Source organism: Alosa sapidissima, chromosome 10, assembly GCF_018492685.1.
Source record: "Alosa sapidissima isolate fAloSap1 chromosome 10, fAloSap1.pri, whole genome shotgun sequence".
Lineage (NCBI taxonomy): Eukaryota > Metazoa > Chordata > Actinopteri > Clupeiformes > Clupeidae > Alosa > Alosa sapidissima.
In genome coordinates, this window is record NC_055966.1 from 12657237 (window position 1) to 12679939 (window position 22703).

Genomic DNA, 22703 nt, shown 5'->3' on the forward strand with positions numbered 1-22703 from the left:
GTAAGACAATTACAGGTTTTAATGTTTATCTGGGAACATAAGAAAAGTAAACTGTGTGTGTGTGTTCACTGATGACGCAGTCTAGGCAACACCTGACGGTTCCGGGAAAGAACAGAGCTTCTATCTCGTTTGCTCTGTCGCGACCGATGGTTGGTGTAAGTTATTGGGGTGGGTTTGGTTTGTCATAAGCTACGTGGTCCCCGACAGAGACCGGGGTCTCAGTGCCTGAGGTTTCGGGGATGTAGTGTAGTGGTCACGGTGACTGTATCAGGGACTTTCACAGCTGTGACGACTTCAGATCGCAGTTTCGGTGGGTGCGCCATGTTCTCGGTTGAGGTGTGGCTTTGTGAAGTGTGTTATTGTGGGTGACCTGGCGTGGCAGGTGCATTGGGTTAAATCGTTGGCTGGTAACGGCGTTCTCTGTGTGTGATGTCCTTTACTGCGCGCCCCCCTTCCTCTTCTGTCCGTGCTGCTTCACTCCCTCAATTCCTCACGTGCCCCCGCGTCCTTTCTTCGCCTGTCTGTGCCATCATCTCCCATTATGTCCGCTCCGCGAGAGCTCAATGAATGTGGAGCAGTGAACGAGCAATGCTCGCGGGAAGCAACAGGGTGTTGCCCGCGACTCGTTTTTAAAGGCTCTAAAACGCAATCGCAAGCCGAGCCCCGAGCTCTGGTTAACCAGCCCCGCGCTCAACCACGGGAGCGGAGTGACGAATTAACCACCTGTGCAGGTGCGCCGGAGCGCGAGGCCTTCGGGCAACCCCGAAGTGAATCGCTCCGGTAACTCCGGCTCCTCTTCCGCTCTGATTTTTAACAACTCTGCTTGACGCCACCAAGCAAACATCACGTTCAAGTCGGCTTTGTGCTTCGCACGTTCGGTTTAATTGGTGGCTCGCGGATACCGTGTCTGCAGGTTAATTATTCAGAAGGTGGGTGTCATGGCTTCCCGTGCTCCGGGTGTCAGGTGCGGCTGGGGCTGGCGACACACCTGGTCTAATCGTCTAGTGGCCTGCTAGAGCAGAGTGCCCGGTGGCGCGCGCTGACTTGGCATGTAAATTAATTGGTGTTAATTCGCCCACAAGGCGTTATCGTGTTAATTTTCTCCTATTTTGTATGCTTGGGAAAGTAAGTCATGTGTACCCTTCGGTCTTTCTAGTCCTCGCAGTTAATGAGGAATTGCAAATGATGGCGAAGTTGCGATATTTCTGTCGTCCTCCGCCATCATGGCAGAAAATATGCGCTTTCGCTCCTTACTTATTCATCGCGTGTTTGAAGTCTCAAGCCATTTTCTCAGAACATCACGTGGGGTAAAACAGGGCAAAACTAAAACAAAGGTTTTGGTTTATTTATGACCGTCGTGGAAGAAAAAGACCAAACGTTAAACTGCGTAAAAATCCTGTGCTGCTCTTGGGCTTGCGCTCTGTGGCAGCGGTGGAAACGGCGATTCAGATGCCATTGTTTTCATTTGAACTGATAAACACCATTTCCTTCAGGCGCAGCCGCGGTTGCCAAGTTGTAGCCTACTCAGGCATATGGGCGGCAATCATCTGACCTTACAGACGATGATTAATCACGAATTTACTTTTAATTAGCTTGCATTAGGCTGGTGGTCTACAAAACTAATGCAGACAGATATAAGGCGTTTTATAGCTTGTCTCTTTGAGCGCAAGTTTGACTGCATTGTTAGTTTGATAAAAGCCCCCTTGGGGGGCAGGGGGCCGTGTCAACAGACACAAAGTGCCTCTAATACCCATGCACTGTATTGGGGTCACCGTAGCCTCCAGTGGTTACCATGGTGACGCGGGTGTTGTTATTGATAGCAGGGTTGAAGGGTCTGGTTCCATTTCTGCTTCACTGCTCTGAGTGGCAGCCTCACTGTGTGTGTGTGTATGTGATTGTTCTGGGGCTGGGAATAGCCTATATTTTCACTAGCCTGGAGAAAACCAAACTCATTCATGAAGTGAATAGAGTCTGGTGACTCTCGATTGGGAAATGTTTGTAGGCTACCACTTGCATCGCAATTTGGCCATAACTTTGAAATCATTGGTCCAGCCTTACCACATTGATCAGAGATTCCTAACATTACTTCCCCTAAACTTTACAAACCGACAATAAACAGCATCAACAGTCTGGAAACAATGTATGTGGGTCTACGTTTGCTGTAAATAAATCGTAGCTGATTGGCTTCACATTTTTCTTGTCTGAGGGAAACGGTTATGATAGATTTGGTGTTCCAGGCTAGTTCTCCCTGAAAGAACACCTAGGTGGGCGGGGCCAGGCTATATTTACGTATTTAAGTGTCAGACACACACGCACACAAACATACTGTTGTTAGCCCATGCAGTTTACAAATCCACCTTTGTGCACACACGAGAGAGAGAGAGCATATCAGTGTTTCCCCTACAGTGTATTTAACAGCGGCGCAGCGCCGCCGCTGGATTTTCAGCGCCGCTGCAACATAATATCACGAGATTCACTTAACACACTGTAAAAGCACAACGGCCAATGTCATCTCGAAATTGTTTTCTGAAAGTCTTGAGTAAGTTAAGTGCATCAAATCCGCACTTAGCCTCTCATTATTCAGGACATATATGCGGCATGATGTGTCAGGTGATTACAAGCCCAAAGACAAGTCTGCAGCCCATATGGCTAGCCTACGTTCTGAACACGGTTACATTGTTTAGCTATCCGACTGATGGGGTCTTGCTCCGCCACAGTGTAGCCTATGGTGTCATCGTTCACTTGTAGGTTACACAATAAATAGCCTACTTATAGGCCTGGTGACAATAAAAAATGATATTAGTTATATTTCATCACGAAGCTGTTTGTATGCCGTGAATTCGCTTGTAGCCTATGCCATATGTTAAGCTTGAGCAATTCCTCTGATCCAAAGCCTGCTTTGACACATTGACACTAATGTGAAACATGCATCCTCCTCTCCTAGCCTACATCAAATAAAAGAAACCAATTCATGATTACCGAAATGAATTTAACATGGGGGGGAAAAAGTTTGTTGCGATTTAGCCTACTGTTGAGATGCGGTTCTTTCTGCTGATTGGATTTACGTCCGGTGTCGTCAACTCTGAGAACTCTTGCTCCGGCTGACAATTTTATCCAAAGAGCTGATTTCCCAAAGATGAGCCTCCATCAACATTCAACGACAAATTATTAAAACGTAAGTAATGCAATAGAGTAAACCAATGTGCTACAAGGTGTATGGTCTAAACGTTAATTGTAGCCTAGACTTGTAACGTTAGCTTAGGGCTATATGTAATGTTTGCATGGGAAAGCTAGGCGAACACAGTCTAGGCCTGTTTAAACTTTCTGATAGTTAAAGGAAATATGAGCATATGTTGGCATATACGTATAGCCTAAATTCTGTCCACTTAGCTATAATAGGCTATCATAAACAGACCTTTTCTACGTTTGCGGCATTAGACATAGGAGCCTACATTCTCTTATCAGAAAGACGTGTTCTCATAACTTCAGCGTTCTCTTGACGGTGAGACGAACGGTCGCACTTCAATCAAGTAGCCTAGGTCTTTTTCGAGTTAATTGTGAGTGAGTTGTATGGTAACTGTGGGAGTGATGTAGAAGAAAAGTGAGTATTTACTTTTTTATACGTGGGTTTGTTGTTTTGGGACTGAGAAATAGGCTACAAGGAGAGCATCTGGCTACGTGCATGCGTGTCAGCATTAATGGCCCCCCAACAATTCAATTCAATTACCAAAGAGCATTAGAGATGTTCTTTGAAAAGCCCAGAAAAATTAAGTGCTCGCAGATTGGGTGTGGCCTTTGCCATTAAGACAAATTTAAATAAATTGTAAATAATCTTTTTCTGGGTTGTGCCATTTCATTTTTCTTCTATCATTTTTAACCAATAATGTAAAAGAAAGCTGAAAATGTCCACAAAAGAAACACGAAGGTATGATATAAAAAAAAAAATTAAAAAAATGCGCAACAACCCCCCCCCCCCCCCCCCCCCCACCCAAGTAATAGCACCGCTGCTGGAAAAATTTCTAGGGGAAACACTGCATATGTCAGTTTTTCAATAACTTCAAAAAAACATTTGACACCTTTTAAAAATACTATTCCTGTTGCACATCAGCAGTGTTTCCTCTAGGATTTTTTTTAAGCAGTGGGGGCAGGCCTGTCCGAACCCCCCCCCCCCCCCGTCCCACAGAACTGACAACTGACACTTCGCTGCAACACAAACAATTACATGTATTCACCTCTATTCACACACAAGGCATTAATTTTCAGTTGTGATTGAGCTGTATATTTGGAGAATCTACAACAGGTCTGCACAATGAATTTTGAAAGGCAACTGCGACTATTGTACGTCTGCCCCATTTCTGATACCGTGGGGGAAGAAAATTAAACCGTGGGGGGCCGCCACTACTAAATCAACATAGAGGAAACACTGCATCAGTAATATTGTCAATGAATTTTAGGCTAGCAGAACCTACAGGCTAATCCTACTAAAAACTGACCTAACTGTGACCTCAGCATTGGGGTGCACAAGGAACCGTGAGTTTGGTGTGCTGTTACACCCCTATGGTACAGGTCTGTGTCTGATGGACTTGCGCACATAAATGCAGGTATGTTTATGTTTGATACACTCTCACATAATATGTGTGTGTTGAGGTGGAGTCAAGGCTTGATAGAATAACGTGTGTGTGTGTTTCTGGGTAGACTTTACTGGTTAACTCATACAACAGCAGCACAGATGTAAACAATGCAGACTGTTTTTGTGACATAAATATATATACACACACACACACACACACACGTACATACACACACAGCTCAGTAAATAGAGCTGCTGCTATGTGGCCTTTTCTTTTCAGCCATCTCGCAGTCCTCCTTTCTGCCCTTTTGTTTGAATGGCATTAGAACACACACACACACACACACACACACACACAGCCTTCTCTTTGAGAGCTCAAGGCCATGCTGTTTATGAATGTCTGGGGGAGAGGGAGGGAGAGAAAGAGGTCGAGTTGCAGTAGAGCAGGTTTATTAAACCCAAATGCCTGGATGGACAGAGAAGGGAGAAAGAGCGAGGTAGAAAGAGAGAGAGAGACAGAGAGAAAGATGGAAGACAGAGAGTATAAAAGGAGAATCTCCTTAAATTTGAGACTGATACTAAAACAATAGAACCAGTTTACTATGGCGTCCTTATCAATGGGCCTGTGTGTGTGTGTGTGTGTGTGTGTAGGAATGTCTGTTATCAGAGTTTCAGTGTTTTGTCAAGGGTGTGTGAAACTGATTATTAGATGTGATCAATGCTTGTTTTGTGTTTGAGTAATGTTTGGTTGTGTCTGTGTTTTAGTGATCATCAGGGCTTCAGTTTGGCTGTGTGATTTCAGATGTGGTTAATTTTGTGTGTGTGTGTGTGTGTGTGTGTGTGTGTGGTGGTTAATTGTGTGTGTGTGTGTGTGTGTGTGTGTGTGTGTGTGTGTGTGATTACTCTCAGGTGTGATTGAGGGGCCGTCTACACGACGCTGGTTTTTGTGAAACCGGTGAGGTTTTGTTATCGGTTACGCCTTGCGTGTACACAACGCTGGCAGTAGTAGACTGTAACCGAGAGTTTCGCCTGTAGGTGTGAAGCCGGCAATTTTATGACGACATAGCCCAACCTCTCAACTCAGCCACGGCACTCGACCTGACACACTGCTTGTCAAAACAAACCAAACCATTTATTAATCATATTAAAATGTTTTTTCTTGTGTCATGATTTATGTGCACAATGTAGCCTATTGGCCTTTTGTGGCTAAGTTAGAAGCACACGTTAGCTTAACTTTGTTAAACAGTAGCTTACTGCATGTTAATGTTTTCTCCAGTGGTGCTCAGACCTAATGCAATGCATAGGCTAAGCATTTGAAATTTCACATAGCAGTCACATACCTTGAAAATGAACTTTATTAGTTTAACAGTTGAATTGAAAACCGAATTGTCTGTAGTCTCCTTATTTCATGCGACTGCTTAACAAACTGTTTCAACGATGTTTTCTTGTACGCAATTCACACGAATTAAACGTGAAGCTTCTGCACGGCCGGCGCCATCGACTGGTCTACATGCACTACAGCACATTTAGCCGGTTACACCTCTGTGTGTACACGCAAGTTTTTTCTTTACCGGTGTTCTTAAAGGTGTGACAGCGGTAACAGAAAATTCACCCGGTTTCGTGTAGACGTACCCTGAGATTGTGTCTTGTGTGATTATCAGGGCCGATTCAGTTTGGCTATGTGATTTCAGATGGGGTTAATTGTGTGTGTGTGTGTGTGTGTGTGTGTGTGTGAGAGAGAGAGATTACTCTCAGATGTGATTGAGTGTGTGTGTGTGATGATCAGATGAGGCAAGGCTGTCTGTCAGAAGATGGAGATTGCTCATTAACACTTGTTCTCTGTGTGTGTGTGTGTGTGTGTGTGTGTGTGTGTGTGTGTGCACGCGGAGACGCTGCTCATTAACACTTGTTATGGTAATGAGGGAAAGGCAGGACATTACAGTAGAAAGGTCAGATGGGACCTGTCTTACACTCTGTCTTTCTGTCTGTCTCTCTACACACACACACACACTCACTCACTCACTCACTCACTCCCAAGAGAGAGAAAGAGAGAGATCAGTGTAATCTGATGCAGCTGGGTCCGATGGTATCCGGTGAGTGTGTGTGGTGTGGTCATGTGTCAGCGTTCCCAGATCTCCTGGGGGCGTTCCCAGATCTCCCCGCTCTCTCTGGCCCATCCCAGATCTCCCTACCAGGGCTCCAGACGAACTTTTTAAACTGGGAGCTCTGTAGCCCCCAACTGAGCACAAGCAGAAAATTAAGGGGGAATTTCAACTGCATTACAGATAAATGCATTGGTAATAAATACAGAAATTATGTTTTGTACATTATATAAGCCACGCAAACTCCATCAGCCAATCCTGTTTCATGCCTAGTTATTCACAAAATGTGACTGGTGTAAATATCTAAATTATTATAAGTCCTAAGATATTTCCATTTTAATTGCAGTCATTTGCCAAAGCCTACCACCAATCATGGATAGAAATCACAACAGGTCTGTCCCCTCCATGGTACAGCAGCGAAAGACTCAACAAGTCAACAAAATAACTTAGCAGGCTATCTTGTTATAAATGTGGTGTGGCTCCTAGATGACTCAACAGGTCAACAAAATAACTCAGTAGGCTATCTTGTTATAAACGTGGCATGGTCTCCTTTAAGTGGTAGGGTACTACAGCCAAAGAGATGACGCAGATGGACAGTTAAACTGGAAGAGCGAAGCTGCCGATTAAAGTAGATAAACATTATGCTTTCTGTTCCGTTAGATAAAGCTGCAACTCCTTAGACTGAAAGACAAGAGAATACACTAAATTTATATAAAAAGAAAGTGTGCTGACATTTGTAAGTCAGGGAATAGCTATAAAAACTAGATACTTTGTTGAAATACCTACAGTTAATGATTGAAAGATTCTAATCAACTGGAAATGTGACAAACATGCTTGGACAATGACCCATGGTTATCTTGCCCCCATGTACAGTATGGAGGATGGTAAGAACTCCACAAGAACCACTGAAAAAGCTATCATCTTGGGGTCACCAAGTCCCTCAAAAAATAATCAAAAGTGACCTCACTGCTAATAGATTATTAAGAGGGCTTGCCTGTCCAGTCATTTAATTACCAATTGTGTGGTCTATTGTCAGATGAAATGAAAATTGCGCTCTTTGGCTAGAAACACTTTAGGTCTGTTTGGCGTAAGAATGACTATACTGAAAAGAATTGCCATCTCAGTCCCCTGATCTAAACTCCATAGAAAAACAGTGGGGTCAGTCAAAGAGGAGAATGCACAGGTGTGGAGCTAGGAATTTGGACGATCTGGGGAGATTTTGTAAAGACGATTGGTCTTAGATCCCTTGCTTTGTATTCTCCACCTTTTATAGGGTGTCACAGGAGAATATTACAGGCTGTTTTATTGGCAAAGGGAGGCTTATGAAGGTATTACAAGCAGGGGTGCCAATAATTGTAAGAGACATATTTTTGTTAAAAATATTTATTTCTTTGAGATTTTCCTTTTTCTCAAAATAAATTTGCTTCCCTTCAAGGTTGGTGAGAGAACAATAAATCGCCAACAGATTTTTTTTTTTTTAATACCGGTCAGCTTTAGCAAAGGTGCCAATAATTCTGGAGGGTATAGCTTAATGATGCAACTTTGGTTTAGAGCTGAATCAGGAAAGGCTAACATATATCTCGGTAACATTTACAAGATCCAAGCGAACAAAACACTACATAATTATATTTAGATTTATCTACTGAGACGTTTCTCCAAAGAGCTTGTTCACTCTTTGCCCCTTGCATGGGTTAGGTGAGAGGCTATTAGACTGTGTGGATTCAACAGACATCTAAATAGATTTGTATTTCTGCTCTCTGCGGTGCAAAACTATAATAATCATAGCGGTGGCAGCAGCAACAGGTAAAGCGCTATGCTACTAAACTTTAGGGCACTCCGGTTATGATACGCCGGACTAATCACTCCAGACACATTGGCATGCACTGACAAAATGGCTCCCTCCTTGTTTTTCAAAATATAAAAAAAAAAACGTTAGCAAATTCAGGTGACCCAAGCGCTATGTCTCAAACTATGCGAGCGCTTGGTCGAAGTCTGGCCCCTTGCCTGCTCTCTCTGGCCCTGCCCATCCCAGGGATCCCTCGGGATCGGATCGGGAATTTCAGGCTCTTGTTCTCCTGCTCTTCTGCAGCAGACAGGCAACAATCGTCATGAAGACAAAGAGAGGGGAAGAGGGAAAGTGTGTTGTGTTGTGTTTGTGTGTGTGTGTGTGTGTGTGTGTGTGTGTGTGTGTGTGTGTGGAGAGAGGGAAAGTGTGGGAGAGTGTGTTGTGTGTGTGTGTGTGTGTGTGTGTTGGCTGTGGTATTGTCTTTTGCAGGCTATTGTTTTGCGGCACAAAGATTTGGCAGTGTCACACTGTCATTCTCCCTCTGAGCTGCCAAGATGCCTACACACACACACATGCACGCACACACACGCACAACCACACAACCACACATGCGCCTGTAGGGAGTAGCATGGGGTTGCCAGATTGGTGTCCAGTGGAGGTTTGCCAGGTGGGTGTCTAATCGGGGAACATCACACAAGTCCCCTTTAGTGGACACTCAGGCCAGATGTCACTACGAGCCTCATAAAGACAACTCACTCTGATGACCGCAACTGACCTCTCAGACCGGCAGGCTGTGTGTGTGTTTGAAAGGGTTGTGATGGTATGTCTGTTTGAGATGGTTGTGATGGCAGTGTTTCCGACATAATTGAATTCTATTTGTGGTGGTAGGTTTGCAGAATTAACTTGAATGCAACAGTTTTTAACAAATTAGCGCAGCATGGTTATGATGCTAACCAGATTTAAGCAGAATTTAGTACATCCTGATTTAAGCAGAATTTAGTACATCCTGGAAAATCATTGTGTGGTGGTGAATTTTGATATTGTGGTGGGCCGCCACAAATTAGTCAATGTATGGGGAACACTGTGTGTGTGATTGATAAAGTTGTGATGGTGTGCGTTGCTGTGCATTGTGTTCAAGGACATAGTGAAATTCTTCATTATTCAACTTTACAGAATGAGTTTTTGTCAACACTCATTCTTTGTGTGTGAGTGTGAGAGAGAGAGAGAGAGAGACGTCAGACTGAATGGCTAATAGAGAAAGCTGTTTGTGATTATAGGCGAATGGGAGATTTACGAGTGACCAGAGATCTCTCCCCCGCAACCTTGGATTCGCTACGCTGTTTCTCTCTCTCTGGTTCAGTCCCTCTCCTCCTCCTCCTCTCCTCTCCTTTTCTCTCGCTCTCTTGCCTGTCCTCCCTTCATAGTTCTGTCACTCCCACATTCCTCTTCATCTCTCTCACCCTCCTCTTTTCTTCCTCCTCTTTTCTGTCTCATGGTGATGCATTGCTAATACTTCTCCTCCTCTCCTCTTCCTCCCCCACCTTCTACCACCCTCATCCTCCCCTCCTCCTCTTCCTCCTCCATTCCTCTTCCTCTCCTCCTTTCCTCCTCCTCCTTCTCCTACCCCCCCTCCTCCTCTCCTCCTCCTCCTCCCCCTCCTCTCCTCCTCTGTGTGATGCATTGCTAATAGTCGGAATGCTCCAGAACTCTGCAGTGTCCTCGTAGTGTCCTAACTAGGTTGGTGTAGCCCCTGGTCACACGCTCATAACGTGTGTGTGTGTGTGTGTGTGTGTGTGTGTGTGTGTGTGAGGAGAGTATTGATCTCTTTAAGGAGTGTATGTGTGGGATGGGGATTGATCTTGTATTGATTGGCAAATGATGCCATGCCCTTGAATAGACCCATGTTATTGAAAACAATAAGATTCTGCTGGTATGCTCCCCCCTCCACTCCTACATCCCTCCATCCTTCCCCCTCTCCACCCCTCCACTCCTCCCCCCCCCCTCTCCACTCCTCCACCCTGGGATCTTTCTCCTTCTCTTTCATTGTGTTTCTGTATTATATATTTCTAAGATGATCAACTTCATAAACACACGTACACACACACACCTGCCACATTGAAGGTCAATGTGAATTCACTGCATGATGCTTGCTCTGGTCACCCCAGAACACACACACGCACACCTTAGATACTGCAGTGTGTGTGTGCGTGTGTGTATGCGTGTATGTGTGTCCACATCTTATCTTGTAAGACCCTTCTTTCTCACCCTTTATAGGAGGAGTGTGTTGTCATTCCCACCCTCTCACTGCCATTTCTCAGATGCTGCGCACGTCTGTGTGTCTGTGTGTGTGTGTCTGTGTGTGTCACCAATCCTCTCCCCTCTTTTATTTTCTCTGTTGGTTCAACTCTTTCTTTCTTTCTTTCTTTCTTTCTTTCTTTCTTTCTTTCTTTCTTTCTTACTTTCTCTCCCAATCCATCCCTCTCTCCTCCACTTTCTACTGTAATCTCCCTCCCTCTCTCTCTCTAGATGTCCTCCTTCTCCTCCCCTCCTTAAGCAGTTCTGGTGCAGTGGGTGCTGTCTGAAGGTTGTTGTAAAATATGTGTGTGTGTGTGTGAGTCTGAGAGTGTGAGCGAGAGCTTTGTGTATGTGTGAGTGAGAGCTTTGTGTGTGTCTTATTTGAAGGTTAAGTCATAGCGACAGAGAAACAATGTTTCCACTCTGACTATCATCCTCTGGCCCTGAACAGAGTACACCAGCCACACGCACGCACACACACACACACACACACACACACACACACGTACACATGCCCGCACACACACACACACACACACGCCCGTACACATGCCCGCACACACACACACACACACACGTACACATGCCCGCACACACACACACACACACACACACACACACACGTACACATGCCCGCACACACACACACACACACACACACACACGTACACACGCCCGCACATGCATGTACACACACCCGTATGCACACACACACACACACACACACACGCACGTACACACACACACACACGCACGTACACACACACGTGCACACACACATGCACACACACACACACGTCAGGGTTTTCGTGTGTTAGTCCAGGTGTTAGGTGGTAGGTCGGGGGGTCCTGGTATCGGTTGCCGTCCGAGCGAGCCTCCTTGGCTTTAAAAAGATAATTTCAAGGGCCCTTTGGTAATTGCACTGTTTTACTATTGGACCATTAATGCTTATCTTCATGCAGGCTGTCAGACTGTTGCCCCGCAGCCTGTTCCGCAAGTCTGTTCTGATCTATACACAGAGAGTGAATGAAGTTTACATTATTTTATAGTTTTGTGTAATATGGATGGAATTTGAGTGCGGAGCGCTTTTTAATTTAGAGGCCGGAGTGGCCGCTCTGTTCCGCTCCGATACCGCTCACACCACGAGTCTGATATAAGGTATGCCCAACTGTCTTCCTAATAAAACCAAGACCGTTAAATTTCAAAGATATTGGCCATATAGCCTAAGTTAGTTGATGGGGACGGAGTTAGCTAAATAATTTAGAAAGCATACACGTAGGTACGGATGGGCCAGGAAGGCCCGTCTATTGTCAGTCTTAGTCAACACTGTGCTGAGAGCAGGTGGCTGTTCACTCGGCCGCTTCTCCGGTCAAATTCGCGTCAGGTCAATTTAGCTCCCCGGTCCCAAAGAACTAAGAGCAACGGCAATATATTTCACTCAGAACATTTATTTTTTAAAGACTGCAACACTGATAGTGCATCAACAAACAAGCTTGGCAACGTTAATACACATAAGTCTAAAACTAAAGAGACCAGTCGGGATTAATTGCCAAAAGAATACAGGCTTAGCATCCAAGTTTTACTTACGCCTTCTACTTGATATGAAGCATATTCAAATTGCTCACATTTTTCTTTGCTCTCTGTAGCACACCCTCATGTTTCCGCGAAATGTGTCCTCTTAGATTACAAAATTAATCTTTACTCAGTGGAACAGTGTCACCACCACATGGTTATTCTTGCTCTACATTGTTAGCATCTAGTTGTTTTGTAGGAATAGTATGCTGACTTATCAGTTTCCTTTCTAACAGTAGTGTAGCCAGAAATGTCCAAATGGGTGGACACAGAAAAAACGGATGGGCAAAGCGAATTTGATTGAACATAAGAGAGGCCTAGATTAGATACACCATACAAGCATTACTCATAGGCATGTTATATTTATGACATAAAACAGGAATTTATTGAACGCATTTGATCAGAGCTGACAAATTATGCAGAAACATTTTCAACTGGAGCAAAACAATGCATGAATGTAGCTTCTGCGCGTCATATGAAACACAATTGAGACAATAGATTGACCATATTGGACAACTGCAAAGCCTTATCATAGGCATGTTACATTCATGACATGAAAAGTAGAACTTCTAGAATGAAAATGACAAATTACGCAGTCGGCTAAACATTTTAAACTTGCGCCAAACGGATGAACCCAGCATCGGTGTGTCGCATAAATTAAAACACAAATTGAAGCAACAACTTGATCATTGGACAATCCTACTACAAAACCTTTTCATAGGCCTGCAACGTTTATGACATAAAAAGTGGAATATGAACGCATTTCATCACACCTGACAATTCAACGGAGCTGTGGCTGTTCGCGATTTGACTGATTCTTGAGAGCGAGGAGCGAGATATTTGCACTGCTCAACTCCGCTCACTAGCTCTGATTCGGAGGCATATCACATATGTAAAGATTATAAAATCTGATTATTTTTCGATTCATGGCACGTTTCTTCTTATTTTTTTAATGCGTTCTGCGGAGAAGGGAGATTGGCGTTGGTCGCGGTTTGGAATGAAAGGGAGAAAACAGGACAGAGTAACACGTTTTTTTTTTTTTTTTTGACTATGTAGTTAAGGTGGCAGGCTTGTTTTGCCAAGGCGGCTGCCTTGACTGCAAAGTGCTGCGGGAAACCCTGCACGTGCACACACACGTACACTACACACACACACACGTACACACACACACACACGTACACACACACGTACACACACACACACACACACACACACACACACGTACACACACACACACACGTACACACACACACACGTACACACACACACACACGTACACTCACGCGCACACACACATACACGCACACACACAGTCATACACACACACGTGCGCAAACACGCACACATACACACACGTGTACACACACGTACACACACACACACACGTACACTCACGCGCACACACACATACACGCACACACACAGTCATACACACACACGCGCGCAAACACGCGCACACACGCACACATACACACACGTGTACACACACGTACACACACACACACACACACACACACACACACGTACACACACACACATACATGCACACACACACACACACACACACACACGTACACACACACACATACATGCACACACACACAGTCATACACACACACGCACGCAAACACGCGCACGCACACATACACACACACACGCACGCGCGCACACACACACACACACACACACACACTAACGCATACACACACACGCACACACATGCATACACACGGACACACACACACATACAACATACACACACGCATACACGGTGTCTATTTTGGAAGGGGAGCAAGCAATGAAGAGGTGACAGGGAGGACAGAAGGATGCAGGTTGTTTAATTTGGGGAGGAGTGTTCTATGGAGTCAAAATAGGGTCTTTAATATTGAGAGCTTGTGTAAAGATGTTCACATGTGTAATAGTTTTGCAGCTGTGCAAAAGAAGTTCTGTATGTGCAAAGACATTTCGTACCTGTAGAAATATTTTGTACATGTGTGAAAGAAATGTGTATTTGTAGAAATGTTTTGTACATATGTGGGGGGGGGGAATGCGGATCTGTAAAAATATTTTGTACACGTGTGGAAAAAATATGTACTGCACAAATACTTTGTATGTGTTTGAATCTCCTACGCAATGCTTTCCTGCGCAACACTGAAAGTACGAGCTTGTGAAACTAATTTGCAATGCTTACGGACTTTTGACCCTAATTTTACTGCCTACTTTACTGGAAAGGTAGATGTTTTCTTGTTCTTGAATTTCCCCTGGGGATCAATAAAGTATCTATCTATCTATCTATCTATCTATCTATCTATCTAGTTCTGAATGAAAGACACTGAGCCCAGAGATTCTGTTTTTCACCTTCTCTCTCTCTCTGTCCCTCCATCCCTCCATCAAACACTGAAAAGCTTTATTGGCCATAGATTATTCATGCACTCTTTGGATACACACACCATTGCTACTCTCTCTCTCTTTCGCTCTTTCGGTAGTTTTCCAGCTTCCTGTCTCAGTTGTCTGTGTGTGTGTGTGCATCTGTGTTTCTGCATCTGTGTGTGTGTGTGTGTGTGTGTGTGTGTGTGTGTGTGTCTGTGTATGCGTATGTGTGTGTGTCTCTGTGTGTGTGCCTGTGTGTGTCTGTGTGTGTTTGTATTTTTTTCCGTTCTGCGCTGTCATCGAGGCCTCTGCGCTCTGTCCCAGGTTGTCCTACTTTTCCCTTTTTTGCTTTTCTCTCTTCTCTCTCTCTCTCTCTCTCTTGCTCTCTCTCTCTCTCTCTTCTCCCTCTCTCACTCTCTCTCTCTGCTTCCCTCCTGTGTTTATTTATTCAGATGCTTCGGGAGACAGGGAGGGATGGAGGGCAGGATGGAGCGTGTAGGACAGAGAGAGATGGAGGGATGAAGAGGGATGTAGGGATGGAGGGATGGAGAGGAGGAGAGGTGAAGACAGATGCAGTGAGATCCAAACACAGATGTGTGGTCAGGCTCACCTCCCTTCTGCTGTTGAATGGACTGATAACCCCTCTCTCCCTCTCCCTCTCTCTCTCTCTCCATCCCCCTCTTTTTCTTCCTCTCCATCCCTCCCTCTCCCTCTCTCACCCTCAGTTTGTCTATTCTATCTCTTTCACTCACATTCTCAATCCCTTTATTTCTCTCTCTCTCTCTCTCTCTCTCAAAGAGGAAGACTTGACTGCTCGGTCTGCTAATAAAACTTTGATTGACACATAGAGAGAACAGGAGAGAGAGAGAGAGCGCGAGAGAGAGAGAGAGACTTTAAATATGCAGTGTGTGTGTGGTCATGTGTTCACTTAGCGGTTCCTCTCTTGTGGTCAGCAGCTAAAACAGAAATCAAATGTTGACCTCTCTCCTCCATCCATCTTTTTCTTTCATTCTGTCTATCTTAGCTCCCCTCCTCTCTCCTCCTCCTCCACATATACCCCCTCCTCTCCTCCACATATACCCCCCCTCCTCTTCTCTCCTCCACATATACCCCCCTCCTCTCTCCTCCTCCACATATACCCCCTTGTCCTTTCCTTCTCCACATATACCCCCTCCTCTCCTCCACATATACCCCCCTCCTCTTCTCTCCTCCACATATACCCCCCCCCCTCTCCTTTACATATAACCCCCCTCCTCCTCTCCTCTCCTTCCATATTTACCCCCCTCCTCTCTCCTCCTCCACATATACCCTCCCTCCTTTTCTCTCCTCCATATATACCCCCTCCTCTCTCCTCCTCCACATATACCCCCCTCCTCTCCTCCTCTCCTGTCTTCCTCCTCTGATTATTTATGTCAAGCCTGTGTCCCCGTGTCAACACACACATACACAGACCAGTTTTGTTCCTCTGCACTTAGAGGAAGGGGGGGGTGGGGTTGTTTGGATGAAAGAGGGAAGAATGAGAGGGAGGGAGAGAGGGAAGAAAGAATGAGAGGGAGGGAGAGAGTGAGAGAGAGAGGCAGAAGGTTTGTTACAGGAATGCAAATGACCAGAGAAACAGGTGTGTCCACCCCCCCCCCTCTCTCCTTTTGCGGTTGGTTGTGGTTTTAAAGATGTAATGTAATATAACTCACCCCCTCTTCTCTCTCTCCCTCTCTCTCTCTCTTTTTTGGGGCAGCCGTGGCCTGCTGGTTAGCGCTTCGGACTTGCCTACCCGTCCAGTAGGCACGGCTGAAGGGCCCTTGAGTAAGGCACCTAACCCCTCAGCTCCCTGACCGCCGCTGTTGTTGCAGGCAGCTCACTGCGCCGGGATTAGTGTGTGCTTCACTAATTCACGGATTGGGATAAATGCAGAGACCAAATTTCCCTCACGGGATCAAAAGAGTATATATACTTATACATACTATACTCTCTCTCCCTCTCTCTCTCCTCTCTCCCTCCCTCTCTCTCTCTCCTCTCTCCCTCTGGCTGATGGGATATCTCTCTGAGCTGATGCGAACTGAAACAGCTGTTGCTTTTTCTGCTTAGATTCACCCGCCTCTCCTCTCCTCTCCTCTCCTCTCCTCTCCCTCTCCTCTCCGTATGTGATTCGGCTCATTAGCAGACCTTTCACCATGGTGTGGTGGTTGTGGTGACAGGGTGTCTATGTGGTGATCATATTTATATCTATGGTGGTGATCACCTATCTACCATAGATTGAAGTCTGTAACAGGTCTGTCTCTGATTGGACGACACTGATATCTCTACAAAGTGTTTCTTGAATTTCGTGTATGTGTGTGTCGAGCTGCCAAGAGTGTGTAGGGCTTGTGTGTGTGTGTGTGTGTGTGTGTGTGTAGAGCTGTCAAGAGTGTCTGTGCTGGCTGCTGTGTGTAGAGCTGGTAAGAGTGTGTGTGTGCCGGTGTGTGTGTAGAGCTGTCAAGAGTGTGTGTGCCTGCTGCTGTGTGTGTATCTGGTGCTGCGGCGTTAAACACAATGCCAAATGAACTAAAGAGCCCTTACATCTGTGCATATACTAAATCAATACAGTGAAGTACAGTATCACAAAATATATCCTTACAATACTCAAATGTATCAATACAATGCTCAAATAAGCTTATATCATTACAATACTCAAATGTATCAGTAGTTTTTAACACCCCTAGTCCCTGTTCATGGGCGTGTGTGTGTGAAGATGGTGGTGTGTGAGTGTGTGTTTATGAGTGTGTGTGTGTGTGTGTGTGTGTGACAGGGTGAAGATGGTGAGATGTGTGCGTGCGTGCGACTAGCGTTGATTAAGGGCATATCTGTAGCACTGATCCGGGATTTTCAAGAGGATCGGGATCCAATCCAGCAAAGGAACTAATTATAGATGACACACACACACACACACACACACACACGCTGCGACACATACAACCTTTAATGGGAAACGCAGCAGGCCAGCTTTGTGTGTGTGGCGACACACATCTCCATGCAATTTCTCAGCTCTCGTGCTGATGGTGGGACTCCCTCCCTCTCCCCTCTCTCCTCTCTCTCTTATCTGTGGAGGTTTTGCCTTAATTACTGGTTTAATTACCTACAGGTGGGTTCATTATCTGTGCGTGTGTGAGTGTGAGAGAGTGAGTGATCTTTTTAGTTCTGTGGTGTGAAATGCGTACACACACACTTTACATAGAATAATCACTAATGTGTTTCTCTACATCAGTAATGAGTTTCACGGTCATGGCTTTAGGTGTGTGTGTGTTAGACTGCTGTACCAGGTCATCAGTGCAGAACAAACTCAGAGATGTCCTTTGTTTTGACTATGCTTGCCCTCTCTCTCTCACACACACACAATCAAAGCCCCTCTTGCTACTTTGAAATCACCGGTGTGGAAGTATTCGTTCATTCACGTCAATTAAAACTAACGTCTACTCAACTTAGCAAGTGAAAAGATGATCTAGTTACAGTACAAAGTTTCTTTAAGGCTTAAAATGCACATTGATAAGTACATATTCCATGAACACTAACCTTGGGTCTCTTCGGAGTGTGCTGAAACGATCAAATTATCATTCTGTGTTGTTTCATTTCACTATGTTCACGTCTCTGTTTTAGCCTAATGTTGGTTCTGTTTACATTACAACCTCGCGGTTGGAACGGTTTCAAAATAAAAAGCGGTTTCAAAATAAAAGCCCCCCCGAAACAAAAAAGGAAAAGGCCAAAAAGAGTAAATAACATATGAGGAATGCATTAATACTAATATTAAAAAAAAGATCGAAAATCGAATCAAATCGTGACTTTAAAATCGAAAACTGCATCGAAACGAGGATTTGGAGAATCGTGACACCCCTAATTGGCGCAATGTATGATTTCCAGCTGTGTTATTTGCTATTGTGGAACTATTTTTTCAGACACCTTACAACCGCGTATAAACTTCCGCTCAATATTTGAGCCTGAAGCATAGACGGTAAAAGAATGGGATTTTACAAAATGTCAAATAAAACACGACAGAAACTGTATTTCGCTACGCTACATGTTTTGGAACATCAACAAACACCACTAACCACTCGGTGAGTTGCACAGTTTTGAAAATGAACGTTAACGTTTTTTTAAGGACATGTTTGTGCATGCCTGTAGGCAGCCACTCTGAAGTAGTCAAAGGCAATTCAAAACGAGTCAGAAAAGTCAAGACAGGACCCATCGTCAAAATGTCGGTGTCCACCACTCTAGTTCATCCAAAACAAACCAGAAAAGGGACTCAGTGCTAAATACCGAAATTATCCTTTAAAGTTTGAATAAAAAAGTTTACGTTTTCCTTCCTCGTTCAGATGCTTGCTGTATGTGAGAACAGGAAAGTTTTTTTTGTTTTCTTTGGTCTGATAACTTCGTGTTTTAGCTTTTGGCCTCTTCAAAAAGTCATCATAAATAGGCTATCCACTCTTTTTATTTAAAATAAACTTTTTATTTTAGCAAAGAGATTTAGGAGAAGAAACAGCCACCTAAACAGTTGTTGCTGACCAGATTCCTCACAGAGATTGGACCTGATTGGTCCGTTTCAATCTGTTTTGGAGTTGGCGGCTTATTTAAAAACAAAAATGTTAGGCTACGCATTAAGCATTAGGCTATTTTTGTCCTTGTCTTCAGAAGTTGATCGAACATTACAGGCTACCTCACAAGTTATATGAATGCCTCACGAGTTTTACTGCCTGCGTGAATGGAGCATTTAGAATCTGTGCTGTGTAATTCAGATCTTTTCGGATTAAACCATAGCGATTCTGAAGCAATCTTTGGCTACGGATTTCTTTGGAGAATGGACAACAGAGATTGACAGCGACAGCACTGGGGCTATTTTAATTCCAAAGGCAAAGGGAACTGCTCTGTAATAAGTATTTCCTTGTAGTTTGAGCAGCTAGTGCAGAAGTGTACTTAGTTTGAGCAGCTAGTGTCTGCCTGTTTGCTTTGTCCCAGCCAGCTCGGTTATGTGGGAGTAACCAGCACATCTTTGGTTTCAGTGAAACATAAGGTGTGTGTGTGTGTGTGTGTGTGTGTGTGTGTGTGTGTGTGTGTGTGTGTGTGTTATTCAATCCCCTGTCTCCCCCCAGCAGCGCTCCACAGAGTGTGTTCTGTTCTCACAGTATAAATGGAGGACTCCCGAATAGTGTGTGTGTGTTTGGAGGATCATGTGGAGGTTGTGTAGTGTGTGTGTGTGTGTTTGGAGGATCATGTGGAGGTTGTGTAGTGTGTGTGTGTGTGTTTGAAGGATCATGTGGAGGTTGTGTAGTGTGTGTGTGTGTGTGTGTGTGTGTGTGTGTGTTCAGATTAGTTTAATTTTCTATTGACCGATTTCTATGATCTATGTATTTAAGGAAGACAGCCCTGTGTGTCTATGAGTAATGTGCAGTAATCATTACTGAATATTATATTATAATATATTAGCCTATGTGATTGGTGATTAATGTGCAGTAAGTAGAATTTAGGCATGGCTGCATGTGACATTTTTACAGATCAAAATGGCATACAGTGTAAGCCTAACAGCTGTTTTGAGTTAAGGCTATATGTTTATTGTTAAGCTTATTGAATAACTTCCTGATAGAGAATACAAACCATTTTGTGGAATGATGCATCATCGTATGAAATTTGCAACAATGTGACTTAACAATATCTAGCTTATAAGTGACATCACACTCTGTCTGCCACTCGTTGTCTGTAACTGTTCAAAATTACATGAGCCTAAAGCTTTGATGTAAGACTATATGTTTAGCCTATTTAATAACTCCATGATATAGAAGACAAACCATTTTGTAGAAAGATGCATCATCATATGAGATTTGCAACAATGTGACTCAAAAACAGTCTTTGGTAGCATAAGTGACATGTCGCTCTGTCTGCCACATGTCTAGCTGTGTGGCATTCTGAAACGTCCTTAAATTCGGGACCATTAGCCTATCGCTCGTTTCAGTTTGGGACCTTGCAGTCGGAATTATCGTTTGGTTATTCAAAGTCTCAAGTCCAGAGTAGCCTGGGCTATTCGAAGTGCCAGTTTATTGCACATAATGTTAACGTCATTTTGAATAGCCATGCAAGCAAACTGCATACAGGGAGTCTTTATTGTTGAGGTCGGATATGATAATCATCACTAACCTGTGCCCTGATTCAGTGCTGCCAAAACTCCGCTGACCCTCTCGGTCTCTGGTCCTGCACTGTGCTGCTAGAGGGGGAGTGGCTACAGTAGAGCGGAGAAAGCCAGCGTGTTCTTCTTTTACCGATATATTTAACGATATCTTTTACATTACCAATCTAAACACAGATCACTGTTCAAAATCACTGTTCCACAGTGACATGCAGGCTGTGTACAGCTGTATTAAAGAACCACAAGATCACACCTGCTTCTTAAAGAACCACAAGAACACACCTGCTTCTTAAAGAACCACAAGAACACACCTGCTTCTTAAAGAACCACAAGAACACACCTGCTTCTTAAAGTACAATAAGAACACACCTGCTATTTAAAGAACCACGAGAACACACCTGCTATTTAAAGAACCACAAGAACACACCTGCTATTTAAAGTAAGACTATTTACAGTAAGAACACACCTGCTGGATAACCATCTAAAGATGAGACCGGCACAAGTTCTAGCTGTAATGTTAGCAACAGCACAGATTTAGCCAGTTGTGATTTCGGGTTCAGTTTAGCGAGTCGTCGTTATGGTGACTGGCTGTCAGTCTGTCTTTGGTTAGTCTTTACTCACCTTGATGGGCATTTTTCACTCAGGCTAAAATGTTTCCTGTAACAGACCTTTGCATGATTCATTACTTACACACACACACACACACACATGCGCACGCATGCACGCAGTAGGCTGTGATTCCGCTCCTTTGTTGACCAATGGGAGTGCAGAGCCGGGATGAGTGACGGCTGCTGGCGTCAGCTGCGGCGGAGGCAGCCCAAGGTGAGACAAAGGTGAGCGTTGTCGCCGGCAACTAGGGACAGAGCCTACAGCTGTTCTCCCGTCCCCGTGGAGACGGTGTGGTTGGCATGGCGCCGGCATCACTGATGCACATGGAGGTGGAGACTGAAATATGTGTGTGTAAGTGTGAGCGAGCGAGAGAATGAGACAGGCTAGAAGAGGCATAGACATCAGTGTGTGAGTGAGTGTGTTTGAGTGAGTGTGAACAGGTAATCGGAGGAGGGGAGGCCTTTAAAACAGGGAATTGGGGGGGGCAGTTTGGTTGAGCAGAGATGGAGTGTGTGTGTGGCAGGAGGGGGTTGTGAGTATGTCCGCATGAGAGAATCATGCAATTGTGTGTGTGTGTGTGTGTGTGTGTGTGTGTGTGTGTGTGTGTGTGTTATGCACTGACACTGGCAGACCTGGTTCCCTCAGGCAGACATCATGGTGCTGGTGTGTGTGTATGGATGGATGCAAAGGGCCAGATGGTTGTCTTTTACTCAGCAACCTCTCCCGACATCTCATCTCTCTTTCTCTCTCTCTGTACCTCTCTCTGTCTCTGTGTCTGTCTCTCTCTCGCTCTCTCTGTCTCTCAGACACACACACACACACGCATGCGCACGCATAGCATCATGTACCCCGAGTGTGTAACCATGGTCTCCCTGGCTGTGTACAGATCAGACAACCTACAGGTTTGGCTTTACCCACTGTGAGTGAGTGAGTGAGTCTAACCTGTGTGACCCTCTCACTGTCTGAATTTGTCCTGCTGAGATCTCCATGGAGACCACTTCAGTTGCCTTTAGTGAGAGTGTGTGTGTGTGACAGAGAGGGAGGTAGAGAGATCATGATGTTGGAGTCACTGGAGATTCAACAGGACTCCACTCACACTACACACACCGTGTTATTTATAAGGTATTTGCAGTAAACAGAAAGCTCACACACACACACACTCTCTCTCACGCACGCTTATATGCGTTGGGAAATTGGCTATGGAGAGCGGGGTCATGCCTGGTTTTTTTGTGTGTGTGAGATGGGTCTAGCCGT

General features: G+C 44.7%; 1 protein-coding gene across 4 annotated transcripts in view; it reads left to right on the forward strand.

Annotated features, from left to right (window-relative positions):
* The window catches only part of si:ch73-22o12.1 (nectin-2), a 69670-nt gene that overhangs the window by 527 nt on the left and 46440 nt on the right, over positions 1-22703 (forward strand). The window lies entirely within an intron of this gene.